The sequence below is a fragment of the Pinus tabuliformis genome, chromosome 5_1 (genome assembly GCF_031772625.1).
Source record: "Pinus tabuliformis cultivar Carrire ecotype Pingquan chromosome 5_1, CPIR1, whole genome shotgun sequence".
Classification (NCBI taxonomy): Eukaryota; Viridiplantae; Streptophyta; class Pinopsida; order Pinales; family Pinaceae; genus Pinus; species Pinus tabuliformis.
Window position 1 is genome coordinate 964398593 of NC_142305.1, and position 24324 is coordinate 964422916.

Below are 24324 nucleotides of genomic sequence, written 5' to 3' on the forward strand. Positions count from 1 at the left end.
TAGAACACAGGAAAACTAGAAGCAGACCATAACCAAGACGAGAAAGTGAGCATATTTTTCATGACTAACTAGACTAAGTGACACAACATATGAAATATCACAGTTAAGCATATTCTATTTTAATCATTCAACATAATTTGATGGTCCTCTAACCCACATGTCCCATGGTCAGTAAACCACACTTCAGTCAATAATTAGGTTTAATGTTTTGAATTTTCAACAAATGAGCTTCCTTCAATGTTGTGGGCCTTGTGATTGAGGCTACATTTGTTACCTATGCAAGGTAGCAACCAATTTCAAATGTATTTACACAGACTTAATCAAAGAACTTCATTGTAAGAGTTTCTCATTGGGATACATTTTGCAATCACTTGCATGATTTGGTGTCTTCAAAACTTGTTCTTGTGTGCATGTGTGTATTATGTTTTTTAAAAATTGCCAATTCTCTGTTAGTAGTATTTGCTTCTCACATATGTAACAAAATGGTACCACAAAGTATTCCATCTATATCGATAATTATGTTGGTATATGAACATCTTTCTGCAACTACATTCCTATTGGGTTTGAATGAAAATTGCATGCGGTAGCCACCTGTTATAGACATTTTTGTGCCTTACAGCATTGAGCATAAAATGTCCATAATCTAAGGGATCCAAAGTCCCTAAACATGTTGTTCCTACCCCTAGAGGAACAAGGCTAACAAACCACAGCAATTCACAAAAGTTCTCCACCTGAAACTGCTCAAAAACAAGTCAATTCAGGATCATGTCAACTGCTCCATTGACCATCTGCGCTGAATGTCAGTGGCTCCACTGTCTACCTGCGTTGAATGTCAACTCCAACACTAGCTACCTGCGCTGAGCGAGTTTGGACAAGTGGCAGACTCATTCCTCAAGGTGTCAGTGCTCAGGAAGCTTCCAAAATGACACTTGCCTCAGGGAATTCGACTGGTGATGAGTAAGAGGTTCCAAATCTCCAAGTGGAAGCAAGAACCTCCAAGTGGACTCAAGAACTAAGAGAGGTAGAGGACACTAGTCAGATCTCAATCTGACTCATCCTCTCCAAAATAACTATATATAGATCTCTCCTCCATGAGATCTAGAGGCTGGAATTTTGTTATTGCAAAGAATTGCTGTTGGTTTGAGACTGGAATCATTGGGAGCTTAATGCTTTGAAGGGGCTGAAGATAGGAATTCCATTTGCTGGGAAGGAGATGCTGGATTGGAGCCCTTTGGGTTGTATCTCTTCCTGAACCTTGTTATTCATCAATAAAGCTATCTTGGTTTTCTCCTATATACTATTGTATTTGTATGATTGCATTAGTGTATTTGATTTACTTCTAATCCTGAATCATTTATGAATATGAATATTTGTCTTTGTGTTGTGTTCTTCTCTTGTCACAAGTAGTTGTTCTCTTGTCGCAAGTAGCTGTTCTCTTGTGATCTCGCAGGAATCAAGTAGCTGTTCTCTTGAGCGAGCGAGGAGGCAAGTAGCTGTGAACACCCAAAGAGAAGAGGATCTAGATCGAGGGACAAACGAAAGACACCGGTAAGTCTGTTGATCTCTCTTCTTTCATATTTCATAAAGGAAGAAACCAGTATAGCTGTACTCGTTTGTTGCTAAGGCACTGTCACACCTTAGGTGGATAGGATCGTCCTGCATAGGCATTTTTCCCCACAAAAAATTGGCGACTCCACTGGGGAGAATTTGTTTATTCATTTCATTTGTGTTTTTGTCATTTGTTTACTTCATAGACTTGACAGCAACAATCGAACTGCATCTTTCCCAAATGCAAAGTAGAAAGTTGTTGCTTTGATCCAGTTGCTGGACTTGTCTATGATCTGAACAATGGATTCACAAATGATTTGATGATCCTTGTGATAGATCTTAGTAGCTTTCAAAGCATCCCTTTGATTATACCTTGCTTGTGTTTCTGATTTGGCCTGAAACTGTTGATTTTTTAGCAATTTGTGACCCAGAACCCAGGAGAAACGAGAGTTTCTCCTTTAGTGCAACTGCTGTGAAGGCAGTCTACATTTCAACGCAGGTCCCATGAGGGCTACCTACGCTGAATGTCAAATCCTCAGTGTTGAGGTTGCGCTGAACCAGTTTGGCCTTGTGCAGCTGGGGTTCTCTGCTCTCTGTTGCCCTGTTTTGATCTCTGTTTTTTGCAGCCTTTAACCAACATAGGTACCAGTCAGATAACTCCTTTCCTTTTCTTAGATTCTGCCTCCTTTTGTACAAAAAGACTGTGAGTGTTTTTATGTGTTTGTGGCATCATTTACAGTTTTCCTTTGCATGAGTAAAGAAGTCATCCTGTAGCCTTTGATTCAGATATGATTGGTTGTGATCTTAGAAGAGAGTTCATTGGCTGTTTGCAGATTGATTATACATTTACTTTTGCTTATTGGTTTGAATTTGTCTCTTTTAAATGTCAAAACAAGTCTTTATTTCGAAAATCGTTAAGTAGTGTAATCTTTTCTACCCTCTCTGATTTCGAAAAAAGTGAACTTGTTTGTATTGATCATTTTAAAAGCAAATTCAAAGTTGTACAAAAATCTTTCTTTGTAGGCATCGATACTAAGAAAGCGGAAAACAAACACCTGCATTGTGCATTTTGCATTTGATAGTTTGCATGTTGGATTTAGGAAAAGTGCATTAGAGTGTGCTGATTTCTCTTTGAGAAAAAAGGGTGTCTTTCTTTTCCCTTAGTAGCTAGGATTTTCAAAGTTGAAAAGATAATAAAGCTTGCTTATCATCTTTAGACTGCATTTAGGAATTTGTATCATACATCTCGTGGTGAACCTTGAAAGGCAAACTTTAAAAAGATCAACCTAAAATAAACTGAATGAACCTAACAACTCTTTGTAACATAACGCACAACATAGAGGTCTAGGCTAGAGACGTGTTCCGGCGTCGTTAAGCCTAGTGACTGTCGATCTCGTAGAAGGTGGGTGATTCCTCCTGAGGGACGATAGCGCTAGTACGGATTTTGCTCCCACGTATCGTCGCGTATATATTGGGAGACCCCTATAGGCATATATCCTTTATCCTTAGGAAGCCGTGTCGGCCGCCCTACTGATCGCAATGCAGTGAACACAACATTCACGAAGATCGACCGCCCGTACCTTAAAAAGTATTCTGCGGTTTTGCGAAAAGTTTGGCACACCCTCTCCCTAGAACTCCAGAGCAGTTTCTTTTGGCCTTTTTCAGACTCTATAACAGAAAAAGTCCATCCGAGCATTTGTCACTTCGGGCTCGTTAAAACATCGAAGGAGACTAGAGTCATCTTTAGCTTTTTCTTGACTCTTTAAAACTGAAAAAGCAAGTTGTGTCTAAAGCGTCGTTAAAATTTATTTTAAACGGAACAATCACCCTTTAATTCCTGCATTGATATTTAGGTTGAAAGATGGAGCACACCAACCAAGGAATTCCCCTTGGTGGAAATCCTAGTCCCTTCTCCTCTTGGGGAGATGTTGGTGCGCCCCACATGGCCACATTGTCGCTTCCAGGACTGACAATTGGCCTGCCAGTTTGGCTCTTTTCAACCAATGTCGTTCAGAACGTCACCATTCCTGAATAGTCAAGTCAACAGTCAGACCAGACCAGAGTCGCCCACCAGCCTTCTACTTCATCTTCCTCTCCTCCTTCCTCTTCACTTGACGGAACTGGTAAAACCAAAAACCAGGCTCCTACGGAGAAGAAGGAGAAGAAGAAGAAAGAAAAGAAGAAGAAGGTGCCAAAGGCGACTGGGGGCAAACGAGAGTCGTCTGACAAAAATCCACACACAGCACTGACCAGGCCTAAATCGCCATGCGTCATATGCAAGGGAGACCACTTCCATAGAGATTGTCCCTGTATCCCTCGAATACTAAGGGACTGGTCTCCCCGTTTGCACAATTCGGTAGCATCAACCTCTGATAGCCATGTTGATTGCTCACCGTCAACTAGTGGGATTAAAGCCCCAGGATAGAGAGGGAAACTTAGATTTCCCTGCAAACTGTGTGAAGGCGATCACGCCATCCACCGTCGTCCCTTCTTAGACGAGGCTAAAAGAGTTCTGTAAGATCGCCTGATTTTACGGGCGCAACTTCCTCCTGGATATCAAAAACTCCTGCCAAGTCCTTCACTAGTTGAGAACCCGGCTGGCCCGCCCAGGTGGTCAGTCGAAGCACCTATCATTGAAGATGAACCGTCTGGATCCATGCCTAACAAAAGTCAAAAGGTTGATACGGCAGTTGACCCGGTTTTGCCTTCAGAGGCTCTATCTTCGAATGATACCATCACGGAGGAGAATAAAGACGACACCGTCCAAATTCTCTTCATTAACACTGACTCTGATGAACAAGGGGGCAATGCCACCATTCCTTTGTCGCAGGAAGGAAGTTCGTCAGAGCGATATCCGGCCGTATATTCGGTCCCACCACCAAGCAACCTGGTTGTGTCCTTTGATTGGAACCAACTAGGCAGACTCCGGTTGCCAGCAAGCATACCATTCAGAATTATCGTTCAAATATACAGAATGGTAATGGCTGGCACTATCATTGATGAGGGGGCATTTGTGAGTATCCTTCCCTCTATTGCTTGGAAAGCGCTTGGTTCGCCAGCGCTTTTGCCTGAGATGAGAAGTCTATCAGGCTTTGATAAAGGAACCAGTCGACCTTTAGGGATCCTCCCCAATGTGCCTATAACATTGAAAGGGAAGACCGTTCAAATGAACGTGATGGTCGTTCAAGGACCCTTGGATTATAACCTACCCCTTGGACGAGACTATATATATTGCATGGGAGCTATAGTCTCCTCACTCTTTAGAGTAATGTGTTTTCCGCATGAAGGAAGAATGGTCAAGCTCGTAGACCAACTTTCGTTTCCCGGATCACGCATCGCAAATAGTCATGTACCATCCCTAAATGGTCTATTCATGCAAGAAGTGTCTCAACCCACGGTCCATCCTCCTGATGAGCGCGAGTAATCTGGGAGGATATGACTGGAACCCAGGGGGCATGCGTGCTGGCCTGCTTCGGCAGGGAAACTTTGGGTATAGAGTAGGTTTCCGTGGGAGAATATGACTAGTCCGTACCCCATCCGTGGTTGGAAGAGGGGTTGTTCTGGAATAAGATTCTCCTGTCAAAGTTATGTGAGAGGGCATGTATCGTCACTCACCTCTGTCTATTTCGGTAGACATTGCCGAGGAAGTGTTTTGTTTGAAAGATTAACGAGACAATCTTTGGGTAACCTGAAAGAGGTAGGCCTCTCCCAGTGAAACGAAAGTTTCGACGGAATTGAAGTAGAGGTAACTTTGAAATCGTACTTTATACCTAGGGGCATGCAAACCTTTTTGAGTGCAAGCGAGGGGCGACTATTTATTTTTTAAATTTTTAGGACCTCTAACCCTTTAAACTCGTAGGATTAGTCGTTTCCAAACTTGCATAAAGAAAGGATAAGGAGCAAAGCTTAGTGAGATGAAGCTCTATAAAAAATAGGATCTTGATGAGACACTCTTATTATATGACTGAGTAATCGAGTAGTTTTAGCATAAAGTTCATGCTCATTAAAAAATAAACGCAAGATCCGAGCAGTTTTAGCACATAGTTCATGCTCGTTAAAAAATAAACATAAGCAATGAGCAAGAGTTTCCTCCAGTGTTTAAGCTCATTTTAAAATAAAAAATGAACCTACCCGGTAAATAACCACTGTGAATGTAATATCATCAGCCATTAAAGCCTTGGTCGTGTTTGCACCTGTCACCTCCACTTTTCATTTGGCCAATCATTCACCTCCATATGATTGTTTACCCATTTTGAGGAACAGCTGCGAAGAGTGATTTCACCTAGCCATCCTTGTGACACTGCCATGATTGGAAAATTCCAACCTGTACCTGGAATCAGCTGCTATCCCTGTTTATCACTCGTTCCTCAAAAGACGAGTCTTCTTTAAGCTCTTTTCAACTGACTCATAAAATATGAAAAGGTTGCCGAGTTTTGGCCTTCCAGCTCGTTAAAGCGACCGGAAGAGCTATCCCTCCTCTAGATTTTAATCTTTTTGGACTTGAGGGATTATTGCACAAAAAGATCGAGCGCTTGTTTGTTCGGCTCGTTAAAACTATCGAAAACTCATCCCTTCTGTATTGTTTTATACTTTTTTGGACTTAAGGGATTAGATGACAAAAAAGGAATTTTGGAGTTGCCTTTATGTACCTTTTCAGACTCTCTAAAAGTGAAAAGGACCGAGTTATCCTTGTCATTAGACTCGTTAAAATTATTAAATAGCGACAAACTTGTCTTTAGACGAGAACGAGTTTCACTATCGCTAGGCTCGTTAAAACATAGCGATGGGCTTGCCCAAAGGGCAGGTTATAGAACAAGCATATGTTATCCTCCTCAAGCTTGACAAAAATAAAGAGGTACTGGTCAGCAATGACTGGGGAAAAATTGGGAGAAACTAAAGAAAACTTTGATGGTAGCAGGTCGCTCTTGAACATGACACTTTTCCTCCGTACCACAATCGGGTTGGGTTGTTTCATTCACCAGTCACATCACCATGGTCTCTCCATACCATCCATATTTGGGGTAATGCTACCGATCCATCACATCAGTGTCGCCATATGTTCAAGAGAAGTCGTTCAGAAAGAGTCAACCGTGTCCCATCCACTGCCATACATTATCCTTCATCCATTCATGACCGCCACCCTAAATCATATGTCACAGATCGTTTTCACCTCCATTAAAATCATTAGCTCCGTTCCGTGTCACTGATGTGGGATGCATTAAGGCCCTCCTGTGACGGATTGCTTCTTGTCGACATCAGCTCATTATCCAAGAAGTTGATCTAGGAACAACCCCTTCAGTACTTTGAAGCTTGCATGCCTCAATGGCAAGTTTCTCACTTCCGGCGACAGGTATACATCAATGACCTTCGACCGAAAGATTTTGCGTGGTGTTCGACGCCAAGTCCTTTATTCACACCATGTGAATTGTACTGCAGTACCTTGAGGGTCATTATCATTATCGGTGACTCCTCTCGCGCTTGTTAACGGTTTATATCATTGACCGGTAATCAAGCGATGTCTTTCCATGTTCGACTTCAGAACAATTCTCACATGGATCGACTTGTACTTAGAGTGAAGATCGAACGAGTTTGAAGACCCCAGATCTAGTTTCATCCATCCAGGCTGCGATATATATTCAGGAAAGATAAAGACATTGACATGTACATCATTGCAGCAGATAATCATCCTACTCAAAGGATGATAATTTCATCAAAATTATCAATCTATCATCAGACGATTGTCTGTTCTATGTACAGAAAAATGAATTTATAAAGCTGAGCATGGGAATGCCCGCCTCAGCTAGATCATGAAAGCAGTATGAAAAATAATGTATTGTATTGTATTGTATTACAGGTCTCCTCCCAGCATTGGATGAACTTCGGATCCCCCTGATAAAGCATTTCGCCCGATAAACAACCTCATACTTTAGGGGGCAACTGTTATAGACATTTTTGTACCTTATAGCATTGAGCATGAAATGTCCATAATCTACGGGATCCAAAGTCCCTAAACATGTTGTTCCTACCCCTAGAGGAACAAGGCTAACAAACCACAGCAATTCACAAAAGTTCTCCACCTGAAACTGCTCAAAAACAAGTCAATTCAGGATCATGTCAACTGCTCCATTGACCATCTGCACTGAATGTCAGTGGCTCCACTGTCTACCTGCGTTGAATGTCAACTCCAACACTAGCTACCTGCGCTGAGCGAGTTTGGACAAGTGGCAGACTCATTCCTCAAGGTGTCAATGCTCAGGAAGCTTCCAAAATGACACTTGCCTCAGGGAATTCGACTGGTGATGAGTAAGAGGTTCCAAATCTCCAAGTGGAAGCAAGAACCTCCAAGTGGACTCAAGAACTGAGAGAGGGAGAGGACACTAGTCAGATCTCAAGTTGACTCATCCTCTCTCCAAAATAACTATATATAGATCTCTCCTCCATGAGATCTAGAGGCTGGAATTTTGTTATTGCAAAGGATTGTTGTTGGTTTGAGACTGGAATCATTGGGAGCTTAATGCTTTGAAGGGGCTGAAGATAGGAATTCCATTTGCTGGGAAGGAGATGCTGGATTGGAGCCCTCTGGGTTGTATCTCTTCCTGAACCTTGTTATTCATCAATAAAGCTATCTTGTTTTTCTCCTATATACTGTTGTATTTGTATGATTGCATTAGTGTATTTGATTACTTCTAATCCTGAATCATTTATGAATATGAATATTTGTCTTTGTGTTGTGTTCTTCTCTTGTCACAAGTAGCTGTTCTCTTGTCGCAAGTAGATGTTCTCTTGTGATCTCGCAGGAATCAAGTAGCTGTTCTCTTGGGCGAGCGAGGAGGCAAGTAGCTGTGAACACCCAAAGAGAAGAGGATCTAGATCGAGGGACAAACAGAAGACACCGGTAAGTCTGTTGATCTCTCTTCTTTCATATTTCATAAAGGAAGAAACCAGTATAGCTGTACTCGTTTGTTGCTAAGGCACTGTCACACCTTAGGTGGATAGGATCGTCCTGCATAGGCATTTTTCCCCACAACACCACCACAAAGTGGATTTCCTTGTGATATCCAAATGAAAAGTAATTGATATTATTGATTGTGCATGTGTTGATTTTATGGAAATAAATAATTGTTCCAATTTTTAAATGGGATCCAACCAAGGGTCCATAAAATATTTTGTTTTCTGACTCTCAAAAGTTCCATTTTTTTTGGATTTCATGTTAATGTTAGGATTAAGTTTTTGCATGCTGACAACCTATGTCTTTAGGACATAACCTTTTTTCCCTTTAACCATATTAAATTGGTATTTTTTGTGTCAATTTGTATATTTTTAACAAATATAGTTTACTACATGTAGATTTTAGATATTTTTCTATAAATTTTTGCATTAATTATTCATACTCATGATTCTATATTAGAAAAAAATGCAATTTTGATATCAGGTACAAAGTGAGGTGGGTTGTATAAAATCCTTGGCTTTCAACATTACAACTTCTTGTAATGGCTTTGTGTTGGGTCTTGTAACAACTACATGTTTCCTAAAAGGTGAGTTGTTGTGTCTATTCTGATTGCTGATAAATCCAATTTTTTTGTATAATTCATTTACTTATGGTTAGTATTATTGGAACAATGACAGGTGGTGGATTTAAACATGTTTTGGTTATTGGAGCAGATGCTCTTTCTAGATATGTTGATTGGACAAACCGGAGCTCCTGTGTTCTTTTCAGGGATGGAGCTGGTGTTGTGCTGTTACAGGTAGACATCCTTTTTTAGCCTTGCAAATTAAATTACCTTTACAAAAGTCTCACTGCTTTGACTACAATAGCTCCCATATTTATTAATCCCTTTCTGTTGTTAAACATGATTTTATACCTTTCTATTTATATGTAAACTAAAAACTTCTTAAGTATTTGACATATCCTTTCAAGTGTTGGTATTTTTACCTTGTTGTCGCTATAATCTTACACACTGGAATACATAATTAGATGCTATATTGATTAGCTCATTGTGGTTGTCACAATAACTGTTAGGGCTGAAACATCAACCATTTTGAAATAATGGCTACTTGCATAGCCTGCACAACTTGCATGATGACAAACTTATAGTTTTCAAAGCTCTTTTCTAAATCTATTTTCTTGAGCAAATTTGTCTTTTTACTTTAGGTACTGTAGATTTCCACTGTGTGACATATGCTATGATATAATTGCCTAGATAAATAGACAGAAGTGTTGTACAACATAGTCTTTTTTAAATATAAAGAAATTGTATTTCCAAATACAAAGTTTATTAATTAAGAACATCTTTTAGGCTTACTTTCTAATTTATGATTATATTTCAGTAGAGGATTTTTTGTACGCTGATATTGTGTTGTCTCTTTAGTTTCTGTTAGGTAACAATGGCTAATAAGAAATGTGTTCTTGAGCAGCAGGCACACATCTTATTCTATTATTGATAGGAAACTCCATGGTCTTGGGCATGGCAACAAAAACGCAAATGTCAATGGGATATCCAAAGTCCGTGTTAGATGATTTAATACTAGTGATGATTTTGATTCCTTTTTAGATAAATAATGTCACGAGTCAAATTCAAATAAACAGAAGTAGCTCAAGAATGAAGGTGAAGCTATTGCTTTATGTCCAAGTCAATTTCTTTTATTTGTTGGTTGTTGTTATGTTTTGAGTTTGGACTTGTGAAATTCCAAATTGCATGTTGGTTTACATAAAGGGGATATATATATAAAAAAAAAAAAAAATTATCATATGTCGTTCATGGTTTTCGGAGATCCGTGTTACATTTGCACAAAAGTTTAGATATCATTCAAATATCTAAACACCAAACAACAACAACATTGAGATTTTTCTTTCACTCAACCTATAACATATTGTAGGAATTTACAGGGTAAGTTCCTCAGAAAGAACACCAAAAGGACACCGCTCACAACCAGATCACAAATCAATACACCAGTATTTTTGACGTGGTTAAAACCCTCAAAGAGGGAAACAGTCCACGGCCTGTGCCAACGTGGCTACTACAGGCAATTTATTAATCAAAGAATGAAAATTTACATAAGCTTCTCTCATGCACGGATTACCCGAACAATGACCCTCCATGCGCTTTAAATAGAACTCATGGACCAATCGGGTGTCAAGCCACGGATCAAGTGTCGGTAATACCGAGGAGAGAATGAACCGTCGGATCACTACATATCATGACCGTTGGATTGTAAGTTACAAAATGTACAACGGTAAAGAAACACACTTTACCTAACTCTATACTAGACCAAGTTGAACTTAACTATTTCCTATGTGTCGGAATATCCTAACATCCCCCCTTAAGAACAACTTGGGATAGGATTGAAGGATTTACAAATATGACACAATAGGAGAAGGAAGGAGGCACTAGAGCCTATCCCCCCTTAGTGACAACTTCCTGAACTCCAAGCATATATCGAAGTTTAGTGAACTTCGCCTCTGTGAGAGCCTTTGTGAAGATGTCTGCAACCTGATCATCTGTTGAACAATATTGCACTTCAAGAACATGGTCATGAATGAGCTTTCTAATGAAATGGCAGCCTGTTTCTTACAAGCCCATGTAATAGGTCCTGAACCAAGAGTGAAGACATAACCGGCAGTAGACTTCTGATCATCAGGGTCACCAGCCCAATCAGAATCAGTGAAACCAACTAATAGAGGAGCTGCTTTGGCACTGTAATGAATCCCAAACTGTACTGTACCTCGAACATAACGAAGTATAATTTTAGCTGCTTTCCAATGACTTTCACGAGGGTTTTGCATAAAACGAGCAACAAGGCCAACAGCAAAGGAAAGGTCAGGACGAGTATGGGTTAAATACAAGAGTTTTCCTACAAGTTGACGGTATAAGGTAGCATCAACTTCAGGAGAAGTACAAGAGACTGAAAGTTTGACTCCAGACTGAAAGGGAGAAGGGGCTGGCTTACAGTCTTCCATGTGAAAATGACGAGGAATATCACAAGCATACTTGGACTGGGAAAGGAAAATACCCTCCTTGGATTGCAAGACTTGAAGACCGAGAAAATAGTGTAAGTGTCCTAAGTCTGTCATTTCAAATTTCTTTTTAAGGCTGGACTTCACATGGTTTATAAGGTTGGGATCACTACCAGTAAGAATAAGATCATCAACATAAAGAACAAGGATGATAAGAGAGTTGCCCACTTTCTTGGTGTAGACAGTATTGTCAGAATAACACCTAGAAAAGCCAGATTCTAAAAGAAAGCTATCCATTTTGGCATACCAAGCCCGAGGAGCTTGCTTGAGACCATAAAGGGATTTCTTAAGTCGACAAACAAGGCTGGAGTCTGTTTGTATGAAGCCAATGGGTTGTTCCATATAGATTTCTTCCTGCAAGTCCCCATGCAAGAAGGCAGATTTAACATCCATCTGATGGACTTCCCATTTTAAAGAGGCAGCAAGGGAAAGAACAAGGCGGATAGAGTTCATTTTGGCAACAGGGGAGAAGGTTTCAGTGTAGTCAATGCCTTCAACCTATGAGAAGCCCTTAGCAACAAGACGAGCTTTATGTTTATCAACTTTCCCATCTGGTCCATACTTGGTTCTGTAAACCCATTTACATCTAACAAGTTTGCGTCACTTTGGTAGAGGAACAAGATCCCATGTATCATTCGCCAACAATGAATGATATTCTTCATTCATAGCTGCTTCCCAATGTGGATGGCTTGAAGCTTCTGCAAAAGTGTCAGGATCATGATTTACTGGAGCTTGAGCCAGTAAAGAAGAGGCTCTTTCAAATTGAGAACGTGTACGTCGCTGATCTGTAGGATCACCGGCAAGATCACCTGCTGCATCCCGAGTAGCACGGACCCATCTTGGAAGTTGAGGATCCTGAGAAGGTTGGGAAGGATTGTCATCCTCACTTTCATCATCTAAAGAAGAAATGTTTTCAAAAGTAGAAGAGATAGGAAGAGGTGGCACATCTGCCAGACTAGGCTCGCAGGCCGATTTATTTTCATCAAATTTTACATCTCTTCTAATGATAACATTTTTGGACTTAAATGGAATAAGTCTATAACCTTTTACATCTTCAGAATATCCAACAAAAGTACATTTCTCACTCTTAGGTTCTAAAGCTTTATGCTTTTCATCTGGAATATGGGCCCATGCTTCACTTCCAAAAACACGAAAGTGACTTACATCTGGTTTAATGGAACTCCAAGCTTCTTTTGGAGTGATATTCTTTAGAACCTTAGTAGGAGTGCGATTGATTATATAATTTTCATAATTAATTGCTTCGGCCCAAAAACTAAGACTGAGTCCTTTAGATTGCAGCATACAATTAGCCATTTCCTTTAAGGTGCGATTTTTCCTTTCAGCTACACCATTTTGTTGTGGAGTGTATGGAACAATATGTTGCATTTGAATTCCATTTTCGGTGCAAAAGTTGATGAATGTGTTTTTAACATATTCTCCACCATTATCAGTTCTTAGCTTAAGAATTTGATGTCCAGATTGTTTTTCAACAAAGGCTTTGAAGGCCAAAAATATGTTAAATACTTCGCTCTTGAGTTTTAAGAAGTATACCCAAGTGCATCTGGAGAAATCATCAATGAAAGTTAAGAAATACTTGCAGCCATAGAATGAAGCAACAGGAAGTGGACCACATAAATCACTGTGCACAAGCTGTAAAGGGGCTGAGGCGTGCCAAGAGGCACGTTTGTCAAAACTGTCCCGATGATGTTTTCCGAGTACACATCCGGAACAAACACCATCTCTGCAAGATACCATAGGAAGACCTGTCACCATATTTTCTTTACATAGATGCTGAAGGGAGTGATAGTTTAAGTGACCAAATCGCTCATGCCAAAGTTTGCTCACTTCATCATTATGAGCAACAAATACTAAGGGAAGATTTGATGACCCAAAGTTGTGAAACTTATACAACCTTGTGGAATCATCAGCAATACCAGTAGCTAGAATATGTTTAGGATCTCTTAGATCCTTGATTACAACATCATGAGGTGAAAATTCAACAATTTTACCTTCACCTGAATGAGTTATCTGATATATAGATAGAAGGTTGCAGGATAAGGTTGGAACACATAATACATCATTAAACTGACCATTGTCTAGATGAACAGTTCCAGTCCCGACAACATTAAGAGATCTATCATCACCAACATATATATTTTTGGTGTTACAATCATTTAAAGAAGAAAACATGGCTTGGTTTTTGGCCATGTGATAAGAGGCTCCAGAATCAATGAGCCACTCATGAGAAGGAGAGGAAGAAGATACATTTAATGCATAACCAGACTGAGATGATTGACAACGACATGCAGAAAGTGCCATTCCGGAAGTTGAAGTTGAAGTATGCTCCACATGGATGTTATGTTTCTTCATTGCGGCTTCCAAGGCTTCCATCTTCTTAAAGCATTTAGATTCTAAGTGGCCATCTCGATTACAAAAGTTACAATGTCTATCAGTCTTCTTCCATTTGTTTTTATTGGTCTTATCATTTTGCTGAAATGATCTCTCATTTTGAGGCTGAGTTGGTGTAGGACCATTCTTTTTAGGATATGACTTCTTAGGATTCTTTGAATTTGGTTGCTGTTGGGCGGCTAACGCTTTCTTGGAAGAGTTTCCAAGATTAAGAAGACCAAGGTGTAAGAGTTTTTCTTGTTCTCTTATTAAAAAATCACAAAAGGAGTCAAAGGAAGGGGCCTTGTAGTCTTTTCCTTGACAAATGAAAGCTTCCCTTGTAGAATGGAAGGTGGAAACAAATACAGAGTAGGCTGGTCCTAACTTAGTAAGGATGGAATAAATAAGGTTACTATCTTCTTTCTTAACCTTAACACCTTCCAAAAGATATCTAAGGGTCTTGAATTTGGACAAGAAATCTTCAATGCAAGAAAAATTATTAGGATCCAATGTAAGCAACTCATTTTCAAGTTGATGGGCTCTAATTTCATTTTTAATCCCAAAAACTTTAGTGAGTTTTTCCAATGCTTCATGAGGAGTCTCAAGTTCTGCAATATGGAATCTAAGATCAGGAGAAATAGACATCCCTATCAAACCACGTGCTTGATCTTGTCTATTTTCCCATTTTGCAGCCTTGTCTTCATCTTTTGGTTTCTTCTCTTGGTCTGTGGCTATTCTGTAGAGACCTTTACTTCTAAGTAAATCTTCCATGTAGGCTATCCATTGGAAGTAGTTAGTGCTGTCAAGAATGACTTGGCATGGACTTTCCATTTTTTTTAAAAACTGAAGCTGAAGATGCTGAAAGTAAGTGCTCCAATGGATAGATCTCGAAAAATTAGGCTGTTTTAAAAAAAACGGCTCTAAAAAAGGCTTCCGGATGAAGAAGTTATGGCTTTTTGAAAAACAAATTGTTGAAGTTGCCGGCAAAGTGCGCGAATGTGCGGGAATGAAAAAATCCGCCCCCAAAAAATGGAGACTTGAACCCAAGACCTCTACTCTCTTAAAATAGCTTTGAACCAATTGATCTATACAAAAAATTTGAGAGAGAGAGAGAGAGAGAGAGAGGGGGGGGGGGCCTTGGTTTGCGTGCTTGCCTTGAGAAAGCTCTTTTTCCCTACAAAACACAAAACACAAAACCCAACACGAATATGCAAAGAAAAACGAACCTTGCGGCTCGAAGTTAGCTTTAGCAAAAAAACTAGATATATTAAAAAAATGAACCTTGCGGCTCAAAGTTAGCTTTAGCTGAAAAACTAAATATTTTTCTCAATGTTTCTGATTTTCCGAGATCACACTAAGGTGCAGGGAAAAGAGCATATGCATGAGAAAAATCCTTCCTTTCTGTTTCTGATTTGCCCAGATCGCACAGAGTCGCAGGGCAAAGAGCATATGCAGAAATGAAAGGTATAGATCCGGTTAAAAAAAAGGCTAAATAAACCGAAACCGAAATAAGCAGAGAGAAAATAACAGTAAACTGCAAATAAACACTGTATACCTCCCGATCTGAAAAATGACGCAACTAGGGCTACCGGAAACCTTTTCGCGTGAAACGAAAGGGGTTCCTCACTGGAACAGATGCTCCGAACACAACAGAGCAGTCCTCTCGGCCCGAAAGCAGTCAGAGACAGCAGATCTAGGAAACGACAGTCGGATGCAGTTCTACCGGCTTCAGATTTGGATCACCAACGGACGCGGCCCTCAAATTGCTCTGATACCATGTAGGAATTTACAGGGTAAGTTCCTCAGAAAGAACACCAAAAGGAAACCGCTCACAACCAGATCACAGATCAATACACCAGTATTTTTGACGTGGTTAAAACCCTCAAAGAGGGAAACAGTCCACGGCCTGCGCCAACGTGGCTACTACAGGCAATTTATTAATCAAAGAATGAAAATTTACATAAGCTTCTCTCATGCACGGATTACCCAAACAATGACCCTCCATGCGCTTTAAATAGAACTCATGGACCAATCGGGTGTCAAGCCACGGATCAAGTGTCGGTAATACCGAGGAGAGAATGAACCGTCGAATCACTACATATCGTGACCGTCGGATTGTAAGTTACAAAATGTACAACGGTAAAGAAACACACTTTACCTAACTCTATACTAGACCAAGTTGAACTTAACTATTTCCTATGTGTCAGAATATCCTAACACATATTGCATCTGTCTTCATCAGTGTTCTTCTTCCATATGTTATTCACTTATGACATTTCCTTTGCAATATTTGGTGCATTTACTAGTTATAGGTCATTTATAGATTATAAATTTCTTCAAAGTTTCACTTCTAATTGAGTATTCAATCGAACATATTGATTCTTTTATACATAATTATTCTTCCCTCCACCCACATTTCATAACTTCCATAACCATTAGGAAAGAAATTGCAACTTCGATGTTGCTTTGCTTATTTAGTAAAATATTTCCAAGACTTCAATTTATTTAAAGTTGTAGAATTTACAATTTATGAAGTTTCAAAGTATAATTTTTAAAAGTCTAATGCTTTAAAGGGTGCTAGCTCAATGGAAGAGCACCTGCTTCACAAGCAGGGAGTTGGTGGTTTGATTTCATTGTGCCTTGACATCCATATGGAATGGCGACTATCAATTTTGGGTGACAAGGCTCTTTTGACCGTCACCAATGAGCTTTGGTGACATTTTTCGACCCTCACCAAAATATGAAATGGTCACAGTCAACGAATGCCACCATATATACACATCAACAGTGACGACCCTCAAAGGTCCATAACCATAAATCATTGTTGTTGATATGAAATGGTGACGGTCGATGTCCGTCATTATAGTCATTATTTGTGACGAACCTTGAATGTCACCACAACACCTATACTTATGGCAATGCGGCTTTTGGTGACGGTCATCGAATGTCACCATATATATATGCACAAATAGTGACGGCCATGGAAGATCCATCACAATATATCGTTATTGTTCATATGAAATGGTGACAGTCATTATCCATCATTATAATCAATATTCGTGACGGACCTTGAATGTCACCATAACACTTATTCTTTTGGTGATACCACATTTGGTGACGTTCAGTTTTTAGTGATGGAGGCTATGGTCCATCACCACTATTCATATGAAATGGTGACGGTCACTATCTGTCATTATAAATCATTATTGGTGACAGAATTTGAATGTCACTACAACACCATTACTTTTGGCGACGCCACCTTTGGTGACGTTCAGTTTTTGGTGATGAAGGCTATGGTCCATCACCATTGCTCATATGAAATGGTGATGTTCGTTATCCATCATTATAAATCATTATTGGTGACAGAATTTGAATGTCACTACAACACCTATACTTTTGGCGACGCCACCTTTGGTGACGTTCAGTTTTTGGTGACAAAGGCTCTTTTGACCGTCACCAATGAGCTTATGGTGACATTTTTCACTCCTTACCAATGTCCTTTTTTCTTGTAGTGAACTAATCCAAAGACAGTCCAATCATCTAGATAGACCTCCAAGAACTTATGGATGTATTCTTTGAACGTAGCCACAACGATGCGTGAAAATATGGCTGGCGCGTTCTTCAGTCCAAATGACATAACGATATATTGAAAGCATCCCCATTATGTTGCGAAGGTCATTTTTCTCTTGTCTTCCGGCGTGATATTGATCTGATGGTACCTTGAGAACCCATCCATGAATGAGTTTGCTTCTTGACCGCCAACATTCTCCAGTACTTCATCTGTGAACAGTGTCGGGAATGGATCATGTACACAGGCATCGTTCAGCTTCTGGAGGTCCACGCATATTCTTATTTCACCCTTCTGCTTTTTCTTCTGTACTACCATAGGACTCACTCAGTCGGATTCTTCCATTGGCTCAATAATTCCAGCTGTGAGCATTTTGTCTAATTCGTCGCAGACCTTTTCTTTATATTTTGAATTCAAGTGGTAAGGCCGCTACTTAACTCGCTTTACGTCGGGTTTTAAGGTGATCTTCATCATCCCTAAGTCGCCAACGATCCCTTTTAAGTCCGTAATTTTGGTCAAGAACAATTCTTGGTATTCACGAAGTAACTCAGCGATCTTATCCACCATGGCATCGTCCCAATAATCCCTAAGCATTGCATACTTCGGCTCCGCCTCCGTTACAATGTTTACCTTCTTTGTTTTTAACGGCGTGGTGATGTCGGGATCCTTAATTGATGGGCCTCGAATCTCATGACAGCCTTCCGTTTCTAGAATTTTAATATTTCGTGGGTCCTCATCATCCTCCTCAACATTTACATTGTAGCACTCTAGCGCGTAGCTCAACTGTGTCACCCATTTGGTTGAAGTACTTCCATTGGCTCTTGGGGAATTTTGAAGATAGTTGCTTTTACTACCTGTAGCATCATTAACAGTATCCCACCAATGATCTTCAAACATGAAAGTTAACAGAAATCCCTCGTGCAACACATCCCATTCACTCGTACCATGGCAGAGCTCTGTATCAGTATACCAATTCATGGGTATGACATCCAGGGTATGATAGAATAAATGTACCCATTCAGGCTGTGGCTCTTCCCCGTAGACCTTGGTCCATTTTGCGAGGTGTTTACGTGGATCACCCCATCCGTCATATTTGTCTACTAGCCGTATCTGCGGTTTCCCAAATTGTAGGTGCATCATACTTTTTCATCAACGCCAGTCCCCAAAACTTCTCTGATGTGTACCCCACCATCTTGTGGACGTCGTGCATAGTGCCCATTTCAAAGCATCGAACCGCTGCTATTATGGTACTATGCTTTCAAATTTGTTCAAGAATTCATCCACCGTTGTCAACCCATCATATGTAGGCAGATCACTTACCTTTTTTGTTACGCAGCGCAGTGACCTAACCATCATGCTGCAATTAAGCATTGTTACTTTGTGCAGTCGATTCTTCCAGTTCTCTATTTCTTCGTCTGAATCCGAAGTGCAGGAGCTCTCGCGCTCCCACAAAATCCTACCATCTGCAGTCGGGTTCACCCAATCCTGTTCTCATGCGGTTATCTTGTAGATATAATCGAGATCATCATCACTATCATCATCGTGCACTGGTTCAATGTATCGCGCTCCTTCGGCTGGATCTAGCGGTACTACTACGCGTAGTGACTTTTTCTCAAAAATCATTTTGCACTTCTTCATATTGATGACTCTGATCATATTGGTGGCCCAGTCTATTCCTAGCAGCGCGGGATAGGGATTGTTGTCATCAATAATCTATATCACTTCAAAATCTGCCTGCGAATTCGCACCTTCAATATCCACCGTTACCCCTTGTAATCTTCCCATGGGCAAGATCTTCTATTGGTTCACCGTTCGCAACTGAATAGGAGACCATTGTAGCGCGGGTATGCCCATGCGTTCCCATGTTTGTTTTGGCAGTACATTCGCATCCGATCTAAGATCCAGGATTACCTGATCCATTTAATACTCGCCAATTTTCACAATCAACCTCATTTCCCTTCCTGTGCGTAATGCATGCTTTCCAAGTTTCCTAACTACGCATGGTTCTCCCGAACCTGCGCACCTAGTGATAAGTTCCTGTAGTCCTTTTACTGCCTTGCTGTCGCGTAGCAGTTTCATGCATGTCTCTAGAAATGTAGTTAGCATTGAAGGATCCATCCCTGGAGATCCAAGATTACCTGATCCATTTAATACTCATCGATTTGCGCAGTCAACCTCATTTCCCTTCCTGTGCACAATGCATGCTTTCCATGTTTCCTAACTACGCATGTTTCTCCCAACCCCGTGCACCTAGTGATAAGTTTCTGTAGTCCTTTTACTACATTTTTGTCACGTAGCAGTTTCATGCATGTCTCCAGAAAGGTAGTGAGCATTGAAGGATCCATCCCTGGTTCTAGTTGATCCTTACTACCTGAAGTGGAGGCCTCCGTGAAGCTCTTCTTAGCTTCCATGAATGTCTCCTTTGTGCATTCTAAATCAAATTCGGGTTCCTTTGTAGTAGCCTTGAGAACCCAAGCACTTTCTTCTGACTACTTACCTTTATCATCGCAAGTGGTCATACCGCTCTTGAGCACTATGTTTACATTCCAGTCTTCTTTGCGCGGCTCAGACCTCATCATCTGTAAAATCTGAGTTGGAGGAGGCTGGAGTACACCTTTTTTGCGCAGCCTCGCTATCAATGTGGGGTAGTCTTCTGCCTCATGATCAAACTGAGTACAGTACAAACATGATATCCTTGTCGGGTTTGTAAAATCACGGACATAGTGCCCTGGCCCTCCGCAATTGTAACAAATTAGTTGTCTATGACCCCTTCCTGGTCCCATTCCACCTCGACCTTGTCCACCCCTTGAAATCCAGTGTGCACCATTCCTACATTTGGGTCGAGGGCTCGTGTTTCAGTCTGCACCCTGTAGGCAGGAGTCTGATCCATCATTAGTTCGTAGCTTCTGTAGGTGCATTCATCATGGCCTACCGACCTGTAGAAATTACAAAACAATTGTTGGGACATCTGCGTATACTTCTACAATAGATGATAATTATCTGTAGTGTGTTTACCTCCTATCTGACAGATTGCACACCATAGTGCAGGCGTCGTGCTTGGTCCTGCTTGTGCCTCAGGTCTTAACGGTAGCGACCCTCCTCCCGCCAAGTAATTCGCGAACACTGGACAGTGGTCCTTGGCATGCCCCTGGCCTTTGTATTTTATGCACCATACCTCCTCGTGTGCCTCTAGCCAAGGTGTCCTGTCCTATTTCAAAATCCACATCTCCAGACATAGATTTTGCAGTTGCATGTGGATTTGTTAGACTCCCATACTAGGGTCTTGTATAGGGGTCTCATGCAATCTCATTTCCATCTCCAAAGCTTCGGCCTGGGTGGAAAGCTTTTGTTGTGACAGTGACGTCCTTAAATGTGGTGTTAGTGACGCTACAACCCATGCGTGGTGTTTTCCATCCGTCAAATTCATGCTGGCTTCGCGAATCATAATCTTCAGTCTTTGGTCTAGATCCCAGGGAGTCTAGACCGGGAGCATCGCGATCTCTTTAAACCCGATAATTGATTGTGTCACCAACTTTGGCCTGCTAAATTCCCTGTTCAGCATGGTCTGGATTTCTGCGATTCCGGCATTTGGATGGTCATTATAATGCTTAATGTACCATGTTAATGTGTGATCCTGCAACGCGCTTACCAGCATAGCCTTCTTGACATTGTCATCCACGACTTCTTGTATTTCCCATACTGCCCTTACCATGAACCAGAATTGGTCTGGATCTTCATTCCCTACTCCTCTGAATACCGGTAGTTTGATTGCATTCACCATACTAAATTGTGGTGGTGGTGGAGGTGGGGTGGGTGGAGATGGAGGTGAGGAGGGTGAGATGGGTGGCGGTGTAGGTGGAGGTGGTAAGCGCGAAATTCACTGCCTTATCAAACTGACCGCGCTTCGCGAAGAAACTTTCGTGAGCTCTTCCTCGCTTTCCCTCAAGGGTGAAATTAAGGGACTAGTTTCTAATTCTTCACTACCTCCTCTTTTGTATATCTTCCCACTTCGCGTAGTCCCAAAAATTAATTTATTCGCATAACCCGCTTTTCACACAATAGCATCTTAATCCAAGTGTTCAAATATTTAATATACTTACCTCGCGGTCCTTTGAGGAAGCATTGTTCTGCCTCACTATAGCTGACGGTCATATCTACCACGAACTTAGTGATAAATCCTCCTATAATTTGATTGAGCCAATGATTCACAGCTCGCACGATCTTATCTCCTGACGCTTCTAGTCTGCACACTAATTCTGGAGTCCACACGATTGGTTTGTCAAGCCTACACCTTCCCTGACTGTCTGCTAGCTTCATGATCCACTCATATAGCTCAGAAGGAAAGGATGCAAAGAAAATGTTGTGGATTTTTGTATATAAGTAGCCTTCCAACAATTGTTCCTTAGATACTCGCAGATTCCTTTTTCCTGCGCTGCAAACTCGTGAATCTTCCTGTCCAACCACCCTTAATTTATTTCTTTGTTGGATTCTAGTCACACAACATCAGACATCCCTTATGCAGATCCCGGTCCCGGCAACAGAACCATTTTTTGGCTTGTATGGGCCTTACCCAGGTTCAAAGATGATTTGGCCAAACAAATCCCAATACTACTGGACTTTTCGATAACAGTCCATGGAGCGCGGACTGAGGTCTCACCCGAAGTAGTGTGGGAGGGTGATAGAAGCAGGTTTCTGCACCCTAGAGATGTCTGATGGTTTTTCAGTGGTCCGCAATTTGACCCTACATGCACGTCACTATGCGCATCTATCAATCCCTTGCAGCCTGCGATGTTGCCTTCGCGCAGCCCTTCTCGAGGCACGATCTGTGTTATTGCCCAAGTTCCTTACTATTAACTCGATATTATCTGATTACTTAACTTATCTGTATGAGCCCAATTATACTTAACAATGTTCACTATTCATATAAGTGCACGTGATAAACAAAACAGTATAAATGCATATAAAGTAATACAAAAGCAGATACACAGTATTTGGAATCAAACTTTTCTTTATTATTCTTATTCTTGGGTTACAGACTTGACTCCGCCCTGTGCACTCAGCTGCAGAGCCTCTTCCTATTACTATGACCCAAGACACTTGGACCTTTCCTCTATTCTCTCTATCGTCTAGACTCCATTCCTCTTCATCTATCCCCTCCTATCTTTACAACTTAGAGCCTCGCTCTATTTATACAATCACATGGTCCACGGATCATGGGTAGGCCGATAGTACATTACAAAACTTAGGGCGGACAACCTTATGACTCAACATACATTTCACGCTCTGTGCCCGCAATTCACGGAGTCTTACAACATTATTTGACCAAAACTTGGGCTTTGAGCCCCAAAACATGTTGTGGGGGGATTCTATGCCCAACAATCTTTCAACTCTGTGAATGCTTTTTGTTAAGACTCAGACCAAAATAATTTTTCTTTTGCTCCTCCCTTGGTGACTTGACTCAAGGGCCAAGTGATATGAGAAAATCCCAACACGAACCTGCGGTAGAAGTTGGCAAGACCTAGAAAGTCACGAAGCTCTGTCGGAGTGGTTGGAGATGGCCAATCCTGAATGACTTGGATCTTGGCTGGATCCACATGCACCCCCCATTCATCAATAATGTATCCCAGATACTTGAACCCAGGTCATGCCAAAAGTGCATTTATCCAAATTGGCACATAACTTGTGTTGCCGTAGTGTTTGGAGAACCTGTCGGATGTGGTGGAGGTGATCTTCCCAACTTTGGCTGAAGATCAGGATATCATCCAAGTATACCACTACAAATAAGTTGGTGAATGGTCATAAGATGTCATCCATTAGCCTCATGAAGGTTGCAGGAGAATTCGTCAATCCAAAAGGCATAACCAACCATTCGAAAAGGCCCTCCTTGGCTTTGAAGGCAGTCTTCCACACATTAGAGGGTTCGATTGGTACCTGGTGATATCCTAACTTCAAATCAATCTTGCTGAAATATTTTGCCCCCTTCAGTTGGTCTAGGAGTTCATCAATCCATGGGATCGAGTACCTATTACAGACAGTGATCTTGTCCAGCGCCCAATAGTCAATACAGAGTCTCCAAGTCCCATACTTCTTATGTACCAACACGATCGGGCTCCCACAAGGCGATGAACTCGGATGGATGTGACCTTTCTGCAACAGCTCTTAAATCTACCTCTTTATTTCATCATTCTCCAGAATGGAGTGCTGATAGATTGGTCCATTGGGTAGCGATGCATCTGGGGTCAAATCGATGGAGTGCTTGACTTGACAGTGCAGAGGAACCCCTCTGGGGGAGGTGAAGATGTCCTCGTACTCCTCCACGACCTTGTACATCTGTAGTTGTTGTGCGGAGGGGCCCTATTTGGAGGTCGTAGCCACCGTCTTCTTCTTTCCTTGAGGGCGTATCATCAGGAAAACAAATTTCCTGGTTTTGGAAATGAGCTTACTACATTATTTTGTAGTAACCAAAGAGATGGCGATAGGCGGTGCTACCTCCAGTATCCTGTACAACTTATTCCCCAAAGTAACAATAACAACACGAGGCCTTGATTCATGCATAGCATGTTTCTTCCACAAGTATGGTTGTCCTAATAATACATCACAAACATCAAGGGGAGCAACATCACACAATACCTCATCCGTGAAGAGCTTGATGTTGTATGGAAGGCGACACTGCTAGCTTACGTGAAGATCTCGTCCTTGGTGAAGCCACCTAATGGTGTACAGTTGTGGATGTGCTCTAGTCGGTAAGCCTAGCTTCTTCATGACCTCTACGAAAATGAGGTTCTTTTGGCTCCCGCTGTCGACA

The 24324-nt window shown here is 41.2% G+C and overlaps 1 pseudogene; it reads left to right on the forward strand.

Annotated features, from left to right (window-relative positions):
• LOC149167970 (putative UDP-N-acetylglucosamine--peptide N-acetylglucosaminyltransferase SPINDLY) overlaps positions 1–24324 on the forward strand; it is a 71658-nt pseudogene that overhangs the window by 35184 nt on the left and 12150 nt on the right.